Genomic DNA, 13,918 nt, shown 5'->3' with positions numbered 1-13,918 from the left:
AGCTAAGAATGACTTTTACACTTTTTAAAGAATGTGAAAACAGAGGAAAGAACTTTCAGCTACAAACCTATCTGGCCTTTACAGAAAACGTTTGCAGACTCCTGGTCTAAGTTACTGAATAAAGGTGTTTCCTTCCCCTCTTTTTCAAATAGCCTAATGCAGGAACTGACCGGTAAGACAAATTACAACCTAGGAAGATAAAATGAATGGATTCCCTTAGCTCCAAACCAGAAGATAAAACCTCTGAAGCACCCACCCACTCCACCCCCCAAAAAAGGGCAAAATTAAGTAGTTCCCCAGCACCAGGAGGTGGTGGTGGATTCTTGCAGAGCCAAGGTTCTGGTAAGAGTAGAAGACAGAAAGGAGGCAGTCAGCCTATAAATCCACAAAAGTCCCAGAAAGGAGTAAAGAAAGTCCTTATTTTAAGATTTAAAAATCGATAATATTAAATTGAGTAGTATTTTATATATTCCTGGATACTTTTATGTGCTATGTTCTGCCAATACTAAGTAACACCTAGTGTTGATGTAAAAATCACCAAACATCTTTAAACCTGAATCCAAAGCGAGAAATATATTTTCTTTTCCAATTAAACGGCTGAGGCAAGAAGCTGAAAGTATTTTGGATGAGGGAAATGATAAATTATGAAGCTGTAAAACAGAACTGCACAACCTAAAATCATAGCAGCTCTAAGAGAGTTTGGATTGTAGTGTTATCTTGTTAAGGCATCACCCCCCAAATTTAGAATTTTTACCTAAGAACATTAAAAAGAAACTGTGATTATAACTTTTGGCACCTAGAATATATTAACTCGTTTCCAGACCATCCCCGCTGCACCACAGGGAGTCGCTGTCTAGTACCTGGCGTCTCTGCCCACCCAGCTCGTAAGGTTGAAATGACCGCAGGTGGCAACGCCTCGTCGGGATCTTGCCGCCGCCAGCGCCCCCTCCTGTTCCTCCGGCCCCCGAGGCCATGGCGGAGCCTCGGCTCCTTCCCGCTACGGGGCGGGGAAAGCAGAGGCGGCCTCTTTAAAGCCCTCCACCCCCGCCCACCCCAACCCAAAAGTCCTTCTGCGCTGCCCACACGGGGGCACAGACCCACAGGTACCGCGAAGTTGCGAGCACCGAGGTGACAAAACGCGTGCTGGCAGCAGAGAAGGAGGTGGGCGCTACAGGGGCCGAGGAGCGGGCTCCGCTCCCGCAGCCCCTCGCGCACCACCTCCCCTGCGTGTCGCACGGTATCTACGATAAGCTCCGCAGAGCACAGCGAGAGCGGATGCACACGCTCGCTGCCTAACTCGACCGCTGGTCACGGGGATTCTCCCGTCGCCCTAGTCGAGCTGCCGCAGTTAAAGCCGCCGCCGCTACCGCCTAACCCTCCACTATGCGCACAACGCCCACCCGGGCGACGTCACCATCCACGCAGTCACCGCCTTTGTTCGCGTCTATTGCCGCTGCTAAGGACGCTGCCGTGGTCGCCAGGCAGAACGCTGTCACTTCTTTTTAAGTCATATAACATCTTGACCTTTCCTAACCCTAAACATTTTTATAAAGTTATTCTTCCCATAAAGTGATGCCCTAGAAAGAAAAGGCTATGTTATTGCTAGGAGAAAAAGTGTGTCCACATACCTGTAAACAGATGTAACAATACTGATAATAATGTACTTTGGAAATTAACTCTTAAACACAGTCCTCTACTGAACTATCCCGTAAAAGATGCCCCAAACCACTTTACTCTCCCATAGTCACAATGACAAATGAAAATATCAATGACCAAATACTATTGATCTCACACTAGTAAAGTCAATGATAATTTGTTCATTTTGTCTTCAACTGTATTTGTAGTTGTCATAGTTAATTTAAATATTACATTGCTGCTGTCCACACCAACTCCCACTCTGTAAAATTCAAATAAGTATTGGGCTCATTTTCCCTCTCGACTTTTCCCTGGCAGTCTATATAAGACACTCTTCTGTCCAGGAAAGGTTACACCTAATTTTTGATCACTTCAGAAAGGCTACTGTGATTTTTCTGAAAACACTGAAATACCATGTTTAGATACATCTTTCATATTAAGCTACCTTTAGCTACTATTTCATGGGTTGCAGTGCCGGCTCTGCTACTTGCTCTAAATACTCATTTAAGCATCGTTTCATGTATCACACACCCTGTTCTACATATCACAGATGCCGGCCCTCAGTATTGGTCAGTCTGGAATTTCTGATAGTCACCACAGCCCTGCTGCACTCTGCAGACGTCCGGTCTTCCCTTTCATTGGCTTGCCACTCTGTGACATTCACCAGACAGAACAAGGAGAGGACGGACCGATGGAAGCGCAAGTGGAACCCTGGCTCTGCCACCCTCTCCGTCACTAAGCTCTCTACCCCAGTTTGCCATTCAAAGACACTTAATAACAATAGTATCTATGGCATCTGTTGCAGAAAGGATGAAATGAGATAATAAATATCAAATGTTGGGAACAGTGCCTAATATTCAGTAAACCCTCAACGAATGTTGGCAGTTACTATTATTAAGCTGCAGGGACATGGGTTATACAGGTGTGGAAAATCAGAAGGCAAACTAATGGCAGAGTTAGTAAAGACAAACACCTGATGTTTTAAAATCCAAATTAGATGGTCTGTATTCTAACACACACAGACACACACACACACACGGTTTGTACCAAGTAAATATACTACAGTACAAAGTGGACATAAATTACAGTTTTTCTATTTTTAAACAGACAACGGTAACATACTACAGTCAGCTCACTATACACGAAAATCATGAACAGCAGCTTCGCATTAAAATGTCCTCACCCTACTCATTTACTGAGGCTAACCATTAAAGAAAAAAGGTCCAGCAGGCTACACGCATGCTCTCACTCTCTGTCATGCGGGAGACCCTGCTCGCTGCGCCATTTGTCGTGCGGGGCGGCCTGCTGAGTCTCTGCTCCCGCTCCCCACACAAGAACGCAGGATATGGTGAGGCCAAAAAGGAACACCCACGGGGCCATAGGTAGGGGAGTCATACCACTATATTCTCTCTGGCGGCACTATACTCTCACTGGAGGCTGGATCCACACTGTCCGCAAACCGCCATCCACGCTTGCCAGCCCAGCCGCCATCTCCTTGCTAGCCCCCATCCTTCTCTCTCTCTCTCTCTGCTAGCGTAGCCACAGCAGTTATATTAGTGGCCAATGGCTCATTGGTTACAGCTGACGGCCAACTAGCCACAGCTGATGGCCATCCAATCACATTGATGGCCATTTACTACCTGAGCCAGGCACCTGTCTATGTGAGGCCGAGAGCCTGGAAACTTCTTTCTGGGGCTCTGCCCCCACACTCTCACAACACATTTATTGCTGTACATCCAGACCAACTGCACAGGCATCTCTGGATTAGGTACATAAAGTTCCTCTGTAGAGATTTCTGCACACGTGATCCCACAATGTCTCCATTACTGGGAGAATTTTACAAATGAAGAGATCGACAGCAGGGTCATCTGTATTCTATCATCTCCTGCAAATACAGTGAAGTGGGCACCCGTGAACAGTATAGCTCTCTCCATCTCTTCAGCATTTTCCAGAATTCAGTAAGCTAGCAACAGCAAAACCAGACCACAGTGAAACCTACTGTGGGGGCAGAGCCCCAGAAAGTAGTTTCCAGGCTCTCTGCCTCACATAGACAGGTGCTGGCTCAGGTAGTAAATGGCCATCAACTGTGATTGCATGGCCATCAGCTGTGGCTAGTTGGCTGTCAGCTGTAACCAGTGAGCCATTGGCCACTAATATAACTGCTGTGGCTATGCTAGCAAAAAAATGGGGGCTAGCAAGAAGATGGTGGCTGAGCTAGCAAGAGCGGATTGCAGAGAGGCAGATGCCGCCAGCAAGAATATAGTGGAATGACTCCCCCATCTATGGCTCCATGGGTGTTCCTTTTTGGCCTCACCATGTCCTGCGCTCTTATGTGGGGATTGGGACCAGAGACCCCGCTGGACGCCCCGCGTGACACCTACCAATGCCAAACAACCTACACAGAAACAAAAATCCACACCCCCTCCACACCCCAAGCCAAGTCTTGGTATGTCTTGTATTTTTACAGTAATACTGCTCTCCCCACTCTACCTGCCTCTTGGATTGAACCAAGGTGCCAGAAATGCTAGAGGCAGAGCCCCAATCACTGTCAAGGGTTATAATACAATGTCAAGCCAGCAGGTGGCGGGCCAGGTGGAAAAAATCAAAGAGCATAGTTGGGAGATTTTTCAGTGTGCTTAGGAAACAGGACAGAATGGCAGCACTGGCCTGGTGGCCAATGGGAGTGTGATACCAAACGTGCAGTCAAAGTATATGTACACATAAAAGACGAGTGGACAGCAAAATCATTCAGGCCTGTGTAGGATCTCTGGTTACACAGAGCAGCATTCTATAACCTCTTCTGCAAAGAAGGATTTGCAACCTCATTCTCAGGCAATAAAAGCATTTGTGTTTGCTCCTGCAACATGCACATGAGATCGCCCAAGTTGCTCTGCAACAAAGTCTATTACCTCATGATTTTCTACAAATCACTTTTCTCTACTGTGGGGTCAGAGCCCCAGAAAGTAGTTTCCAGGCTCTCGGCCTCACATAGACAGGTGCTGGCTCAGGTAGTAAATGGCCAACTGTGATTGCATGGCCATCAGCTGTGGCTAGTTGGCCGTCAGCTGTAACCAGTGAGCCATTGGCCACAATATAACTGCTGTGGCTACGCTAGCCGAGGGAGAAGGAGGAGAGAGAAAAAATGGGGGCTAGCAAGAAGATGGCGGCTGGGCTGGCAAGCGCGGATGGCGGTTTGCGGACAGTGTGGATTCAGCCTCCATTGAGAGTATAGTGCCGCCAGAGAGAATATAGTGGTATGACTCCCCTACCTATGGCTCCGTGGGTGTTCCTTTTTGGCCTCACCATATCCTGCGTTCTTGTTTGGGGAGCGGGAGCAGAGACCCCGCAGGCCGCCCCGCACAACAAATGGCGCAGCGAGCAGGGTCTCCCGCATGACACATGGCGCAGCGAGCAGGGTATGGTGCCGTCCAAAGCTCTCCGAAGAGTGGTGGAGCAGTTTGTGTGTATGAACACTCAGTCTCTGGAAGACCAGGAGGAGCAGCTGACGGAGAGCTGGACCCCCGTGGAGGGGTGGGAGGACCTGGACGGTTCTCCCACCAGTACAGGAAAAGCCATGCAGCTGCTGGAGAGATGGAGCCCCGTGGAGAGGTGGAAAGATGTGGATGGTTCCCCAACCAGCACAGGCCGGAGAAAGCGAAGGTCGTTGCAGTCCTGTGGGCCGGAGAAGTTCCTGCTCAGGCAGCCCGGATGCAGGACTTGTAGTCCCAGGAGGTAACGCTTGCTGAGTCCTCCGTGGGAGATAAGGGCGAGGTCAAGGTCATCCCTCACCCCCAGGACAGCCCTGGTGAATGACTATGGACTATGGGGAATTGCCTTCCATCCCTAATTTAATGGACAGCTTGACTGTTTGTTTGGGAACATACCACCATGTAGTGGAACTGGGGGATATTTGCTTTTGTGTCTTGACTGGCTACCATTGAGAATATGTAAGCACCTTGATTGTGAGTCGCTGTTGTTCCAGCAGGGTACCCTGAGAGGCACAGAGAGAGTGGCAGTGCCCTGAGAGCCCTGGCCGAGCCCAGGAAGTATGGCTGTGCCCACAGAGAGTGGCAGTGCCTTGAGAGCCCTGGCTGAGTCCAGGAAGTCTGGCTGTGCCCTGAAGATGCCCTGGCTGTGCCCAGGAAGTCGGGCTGTTCCCAGAGAGAGAGTGGCAGTGTCCTGAGAGCCCTGGCTGAGTCCAGGAAGTCTGGCTGTGCCCTGAAGATGCCCTGGCTGTGCCCATGAAGTCGGGCTGTTCCCAGAGAGAGTGGCAGTGTCCTGAGAAATCCTAGCTGTGCCCGGGGAAACTAGTGGTACCCTAAGAAGTCCAGGAAGTCTGGCCGTGCCCAGAAGCACTGGTGGTGCCCTGAGAAACCCTGGCTGTGTCCGGGAAGACAGGTGGTACCCTAAGAAGTCCAGGAAGTCTGGCCGTGCCCAGAAGCACTGGTGGTGCCCTGAGAAACCCTGGCTGTGCCCAGAGAGCCTGGCTATGTCCAGGATATTGCATTCACCCCCAGGCTCCTCGCACAGGTCCCCTCGCGGAAGACGCTTGTCACGTAGATTGTGAGGCGAGAGCCTGTAGGGGTGGAGTGTGGGGTCAGAGCCCCAGAAAGTAGTTTCCAGGCTCTCGGCCTCACATAGACAGGTGCTGGCTCAGGTAGTAAATGGCCAACTGTGATTTCATGGCCATCAGCTGTGGCTAGTTGGCCGTCAGCTGTAACCAGTGAGCCATTGGCCACAATATAACTGCTGTGGCTACGCTAGCCGAGGGAGAAGGAGGAGAGAGAAAAAATGGGGGCTAGCAAGAAGATGGCGGCTGGGCTGGCAAGCGCGGATGGCGGTTTGCGGACAGTGTGGATTCAGCCTCCATTGAGAGTATAGTGCCGCCAGAGAGAATATAGTGGTATGACTCCCCTACCTATGGCTCCGTGGGTGTTCCTTTTTGGCCTCACCATATCCTGCGTTCTCGTATGGGGAGCGGGAGCAGAGACCCTGCAGGCCGCCCCGCACAACATCTGCATTTTACTGTGTAGTCTTATCTGTCTCCTAAGAGACATGTTATACACACATTTCATATACATAATATATATTCTTTATAAAATAACAAATTAGAGTATCACCTCGAGATTCTACAGTAAGAACATATTAAAACTGTACAAGAATAACTTTGTTTGAATCTGTGGTGATTTCTACACAGTGGGGTGTGTAGTAAGTGCAAACAAAAATTCTGCCTCTTCGTTAATCCAGGATTTTCAGTTCTCTGGCTTTCTGAAAAAAGCAGAAACTGTCGACTCAGCCAGGTGACAATGCACTTTTCTACTAACTGCTCAGGAGTGGAAAGGAGGCGGCCCACTAAGCACATGACATCTCCACAGTGGGCTGAGGTCCCGCTAGGCCACAGCATGCTTTAAAGATGAGTGTTATGTTTGTCTCAAAACAACCTGGCCCAAAGTGGCTGGGTGCTGGGGATGAAGTGCTGGCTGCCTTTCACGGAGGGGTCGAATTCCTGCTCCCCTGGAATGCAGAGGCCAGTGGGTTCAAGCTCCTGTCCCCACCGCCCCTCCCCACCTACAGGGATCACCCTCAGAATGACTGCGGGGACCCCACCCTGGGACTCTTCCTAAAGGGACTCACAGTATCTGGTTTATTATGGAATCCAGTCCTGGAAATGACACTGTACAAGGGAGAAAGCTGGCCCCCAGGTGAAGCTTCTAGGAAAAGTAAAGCACAGCAAGACCCAAAGTTAATGAAAATACTTGTTATTTCTGCCCCACATGCTAAGTCATGTCAGGTGAGAACAAAAGTCAAACTTTACTACTTAAAAAGTTTTCACACTGTAACAGTGTCAAAACAACTTACTAAAACCAAAATAACAAAAACACTAAAGCAATTTTTAAAAATCACAATAATCGCACATTACTGTAATACAACAAATACTTTTGTAAATTTCACATTTTTAGAAAAGATCTTTATCAGGGACACACTACTCTGGAGACTTCCCAAAGCAAAAACCAGGTTTTCTTCCTGTTTGTAGGGTTCTAAATACTCTAGGCAATGAAATGAGGGGGTTGTTACACCTCTTCCCCCTTCTATGGACTGTGTGTCTGTCAGTGCAGCTCTCAGACACTCCCGGTCACATTACTTCTGCGGAGGGTTTGTACAAACCTGTTCCCACCCCTTCCAGTCCGTCTGAAGCAAAATCTTAAGTGTGGGTGCAGTGAACCTGGGAATGGAAATGTGAAGAGGCACCTCCCTCACAGAAACCCCCAGGGAGTTCAGCGCACATTTACATTCGGGAGCACAGTCCCAGGATGGAGAATGATCCTGTGGACTTCTGGCCCGAGTCCTTCCTGGACTTGTTAGAAGAGGGACCGAAAAGCTGATGTTGGCCAGCAATGCAGATTCTGCTTGAAGATCAGTGCAGAGGAAGTTAAAGCCTTTTAAACAAATGGGTGCTTGGTTTGCAAGAACAGTTATGAGTAAGGATGACCTTATCCTCCACATAGCTGCTTTCTAGTTCAGTCAGCTCTTTGTTTTGCTAACTGCTGGCACTCCCACCCCCTGCCACAGCTGTCCTTGGGGTGCTGGACCAAAACAGTGACCCTCAATTTAAGGGAAGAAATGGTGGCACTCAGGAGCAGAGGTCTCAGAAGTGGGCGATCTCTTCTTTATATATCGAATTCACTATTTTCCTTAGGGATATCAGCAAAATTCCATTTTGTTCCAATTTGAAAAAATAAACATGATACTGAACCAACCTGTATACCTTCAATGTGAAGATGGCGAATTAGGGAAATGCTATGACTACGATATTCCAAGATCACAGTAAAATTACAAATAAATTAAACAATAATCAACTTCAAGAACGATCTGAAGATTACCTGAACAGAACCCCATAACTAAGGATACAAAGAAGAGGCCACATTGAGACTTATAGAAGGGGCAGAGACTTGAAACTGGTAGACCCTAAACTCACATATAGTGGCAGAACTCCAGTTAGAGACACCTCACTGGAGAAGGTTGCCCCAGAAGAGGAAGAGGTCCCACTTCAAGACTGGTTCCCCAGCTGAGGGGTGCTGTGGCAAGAAGAGTTCCCACAAAATCTGGAAGTGAAATCAACCAGGATTCTGTTGGCCCATCCCAATGAGATGGTAGCCAGCTAGAACCTAGATGTCATCTTAAAGGACTGGTGCACAGACTCACTCACTTGGTCTCCAGTGGAGGGGTGACAACTTGAGAGGCGCCACAGATATATGGGGTAAGAGTAAGGTGAGTGGCTTCTGAGCGAGAGCTGGAGCTACAGCAATTATTATGATTGTGTGGAGCCTGCCTCATGTGTAGCCTACAGGAGGCCATCATTTGTTCTACGCTGAAATCTCCATCAAAGGACCAAATCTCAGACAGCAATGAAAGAGTAGAATCTCTGCCCCACCTAACAAGTGTTGCATCATGGAGGACACTCTCAACACCACCCCCACTCCCAACCTGGCCTGCACACGTAAGGAGACTCTCTCAAAGCATGAGCGTTATGAGTAGCCAGCAGGTGTCAATAGGCCTAGGGGCCCTGGGCCTTTTGCTTAGCTGTTCCAGGCTTTCTACTGGTGGCAGCCAGCCTCAGTTCATAGGTAAGCCACACATACATAGTACAGTACAGGCAGGAGCCAACCACATATAGCTTTGTGAATCCTACCAGGAAACTGCAAGCCAGTAACAGGAAAGGCTGAAATTATCCTACACAGGAACCCAGCCAAGAGACACCACAAACAACATGCCATGAGGCCAGCCTCAAACCACACCAGGATACTACCTGGTTAGCCCAAAAGGTGGCACCCTATAAGGGGGGATATCAACAGACACGGAGGCCATAGCGATGAATTCCATTCTCAGGAATACCACACAGCAGTTCATTCACTGTGGTCATAGCCAATTCTCATAGTCAGTCAGCCTGGGAGTCAATTCCACCTTGAACCACCAAATACAATCCAGGCTAACCTATAACAGGAGAACACACTCAAGGGAAACTCCTAGAACACACACACACACACACACACACACACACACACACACATACACACACACACACACACACACACACACACACACACACTGGTAATCAGTGAGATTAAGCCATGGAACCACACAGGACACATACAACATAGGCCATCAAGAAAAGACTGAGAGACATAGCAGATCTACCTAATACACAAAAGCAAACACAGAGAGGCAGCCAGAATGAGGAAACAAAGAAACATGTCCCAAATAAAAGAACAAGAGAAACCTCCAGAGATAGAACTGAATGAAATGGAAGAAACCAACCAACCAGAGCAGAGCTTAAACCACTTGTTATAAAAAACTTAAGGAAGGTAGTGAAAATTTCAACAAAGCTGTAGTAAGCATAAAGACGACCACATAAAGCATAAAAAAGACCCAATCAGAAATAAAAAGACAAAAATACAATAAGTGAAGTGAAGACTACACTAGGAGGAATCAAGAGCATATCAGATGAAGCAGAGGATTGAATCAGCAATGTAGAAGACAAGGAAGTAGAAAATACCCAATCGGAACAACAACAACAAAACAAAGATGTTTTAAGTGACCTGTGAGATAACATCAAGTGGAATAACATTCACATCTTAGGTGTACCAGGTGGGAAAAAAGGGGAACAAGGAATTGAGAACCTATTTGAAGAAATAATGTTTAAAATCTTACCTAATCTGGTAAAGGAAATTGACATACTAGCTCAGGAAGTACAGAGAGCTCCAAAAAAGGTGATTCCCAAACCCAGACACATTATAATGAAAAAGGCAAAGGTTAAAGACGAACAACAACTAAAAAAGCATTAAGAGAAAGACAACTACTTACTCACTAGGGAGCTACCAATTGTTATGAGCTGCTTTCTCAACAGAAAATTTGCAGGCCAGAAGAGAGCGCAAGGAAATATTCAAAGTAATGGAAAACAAGGGCCTATAACAAGACTACTCCACACAGCAAGACCACCATTTAAAATTTAAGAAGAGATAGAGAGTTTCCCAGAGAAGAAAAGTTAAAGGAATTCATTATCACCAAGCCAGTCTTAAAAAATGTTAAAAGATCGACTTTAAGCAGAAGACAAAAAAAAAAAAAAAATGAAGATGAAAAAAAAAAATCATAACATGGCAATAAAGATGTACCTACAATAAACACGTTGAATGTAAATGGATTAAATGCTCCAATGAAAAGAAGACATGAGGTAGCTGAATGCATAAGCAAATAGGACTCAGGAGACAACTAGGATGACACAATACGTAAACACTGTGCTTACCCTCTCTCACAACTGCATCAAAATTACAACTAATCTACAAAGCAACTGTTACTGAGAATCACCTAAAATCAAGCTGAACTGAAGCTTATCAACTCAGGACGCACAGAAGAAGCCACCTCCACACTGGTAGGCAGGGCACAGATGCGGAACGGGCTGGTCCCACACCAAAATGTGACTACTTAAGATCAGGAGGGATATTTCAGCTTTGGGGTCCCCCCCTCTCCCACCTCCCAGAGGAGCAAGAAGTCTCAGCTCCACTCCAGCCCAGGTTTCCAGTGCCAGGGAGAGAAGTCGCCATAATTTCTGGTAATGAAAACCAGTGGAGATTGTGACTGAGATTAAGGGTGGCTGCACTGCAAGGCCCATTAAAGGAACTGTGCACAGATTTACCCACCAACAGAATCACTGGATCTGAGCTCCAGTGCTGGGGCAGCAGCTGAAAAGGCAGCAGGGACATGTATTGGGGAACTAAGTTGTCTGTCATGGTACAGGGGCTGGAGAGGCAGCTTTCCCCTGGACGGGCGAGCTAGCAGAGGCCATTGTTTCTTTGCTGAGCCCTCCCCCTTCCCCACATGCTTATGCAGGCAGCCACCATTTTTAGTCTCCCTTATTCATTCACCCCAGCCTTGCCATTTAAGACCTGGCCCCAACAAACTTTCGGGAACACCCAGGCCTCTTCCCGTGGCTTTCTCCTGTAGACCACCTGCTTTGGCTCAAGCTACAGACTTTCCTAGAGTCTCTCAAAGGTTTGTGGAATCCAGACAAGCAGCATCTGGGTTAAGCATGTCCTGTACCTCTGGCTAAGCAGCCTTAAGCGTGGCACCAGCGGTAGCCAGCCTTGGTTCAAGGCTTGGCCTCTCCAGGTGCTTCCAACCATAGCACAGGTGGCAGCCATCTGCGGATGTCCTTGTGGTTAATGATAGGTTGCCCTAGGTGGGAAACTGGTTGTGGCTGACTTGACCTACATCGGACCCCTCCAAAGTGGTCCAGGGGCTGGCGCCCCCAGTGGACAGATTCAAAACAAGCTGGAGAAACACCCCCCATGTCCTAGAATGACACACCCAAGGGGTGGGTTGAGCAGACACCACAGTCCTGCTGAGGCAGATCTTGCTCTGTGGGATCAGCCCATGCACAACAACTCTTCCACTGTAGTCAAGGCCAGTCCTGACAAACAGTGAGCCAAAGGGTCAGTCCCTCCCATTGATATACAATTATCAACCAAGACTCAAGTACAAGAGGAGGGCAGACACAACCCACACAAAGGACACTCCTGGAGTACATGGCTCAGTGACCAGAAAGACTATGCTACTGAAACCCATAGCACACCTACTACATAAGGCCACTCTACTAAGACCGGAAGACATAGCAGCCCTACCTAATACATAGAAACAAACACAGGGATGCAGCCAAAATAGGGAGACAAAGAAACATGTCCCAAATAAAATAACAGAAGAAAGCTCCATAAAAAGAACGAAGCAAAATGGAGATAAGCGATCTATCAGCTGCACAATTCGAAACACTGGTTATAAGAATGTCCAGTGATCTCACGGAGATCTTTAACAGAATGATAGGAAGCATAAGAATGGACGTGGAAACCATGAAAATAATGAGTCAGAAATGAAGGATACAATAACAAAAGTGAAGGATATATTACAGGAAGCAACAGTAGATTAGATGAAGCGGAGGATCCAACCAGTGTCATAGAATATAAGATAACAGAAAACACCTAACCAGAAGACAAAAGGAAAAACGAATCCCCCCAAAAAAAAAAAAATTGAGAAAATTTAAGTAACCTTGGGGACAATATCAAGTGTACCAACATTCGCAGTATAGCAGTACCAGAAGGAGAAGAGAGAGAGAGCAAGGAATTGAAAACCTATTTGAAGAAATAATGACAGAAAACTTCCCTAACCTTGTGAAGGAAATACACATACCACCCCAGAAAGCACAGAGAGTGCCAAACAAGATAAACTCAAAGAGATCGACACCAAGACATATCATAATTAAAATGCCAAAGGTCAAATACCAAGAGAGAATCTTAAAAACAGCAAGAGAAAAGCAGTTAGTTACCTACAGGGAAGCCACCATAAGACAGGCAGTTGATTTCTCAACAGAAAGTTTGCAGGCAAGAAAGGAATGGCAGGAAATATTCCAAGTGATGAAAACCAACGACCTCCAACCAAGATTACTCTACCCAGCAAAGCTATCATTTAGAATTGAAGGACAGATAAGGATCTTCCCAAACAAGGAATAACTGAAGGAGCTCATCACCACCAAACCAGTAATACAAGGACTCTTAGAGTGACTTCTTGAAGATGGGAGGGGGGTTAAGGATGGGTAAAAGGGGAAGGGATTAAGAAGTACAAATTGGTTGTTACACAGTAGTCATGGGGATGTGCAGTATAGCATAAGGAACATAGTGAATAATATTGTAATTACTATGTGCGGTGCCAGATAGCTACACCATCTATCAGGCTAATAGATAGAAATGGGGTTAGGGGCAGGGGGAAAAAGGGAAAAGTATTAAGAAACACAAATAGGTTGTTAATACAGTATGGGGAATATAATCACCAATTTTGTAAAGATCATGTAAGGTGAACTTCACAGACTGTGTCCAATACACTATACACCTGAAGCTGAAGTAGAATAATACTTAATGTCAACTATAATTAAATATATAGGTATATATAGTCATGGGATGTGGAGTACAACATAGAGAAGATAGTCAATGCTATTGTAACAGTTATAGAGGATCTCAGAGGGGTAGTAGATTGGGGGGTAGATTATCACTTTATGAGGTGTTTAAACTTAACCTAGTGTGTTGGTTTGTACACCTGAAACCAATAAAAATGATAAATTTGTTTTGAAAAAAACAACCGGACCCGTACATATGCTGTCTCAAACAGACTCATGTCAGATAGAAAGATACTAAGACTGAAAGCAAAGGGATGGAAAAAGATGTTTCATGCAAAAGAAAATGGA

The 13,918-nt window shown here is 46.6% G+C and overlaps 1 protein-coding gene and 1 pseudogene across 1 annotated transcript in view; one reads left to right on the top strand and one right to left on the bottom strand.

Annotated features, from left to right (window-relative positions):
* Nucleotides 1–13,918, bottom strand: part of LOC148755741 (nuclear pore complex protein Nup153-like) — an 85,237-nt gene that overhangs the window by 19,669 nt on the left and 51,650 nt on the right. The window lies entirely within an intron of this gene.
* LOC148755743 (large ribosomal subunit protein eL28 pseudogene) overlaps nucleotides 7,049–13,918 on the top strand; it is a 28,784-nt pseudogene continuing 21,914 nt past the window's right edge.

Source organism: Rhinolophus sinicus, chromosome 14, assembly GCF_057876585.1.
Source record: "Rhinolophus sinicus isolate RSI-liver-muscle chromosome 14, RSI-T2T, whole genome shotgun sequence".
NCBI lineage: Eukaryota > Metazoa > Chordata > Mammalia > Chiroptera > Rhinolophidae > Rhinolophus > Rhinolophus sinicus.
The sequence above is the reverse complement of the archived record's forward strand: the minus strand, read 5'-3'. Positions and strand labels throughout refer to the sequence as shown.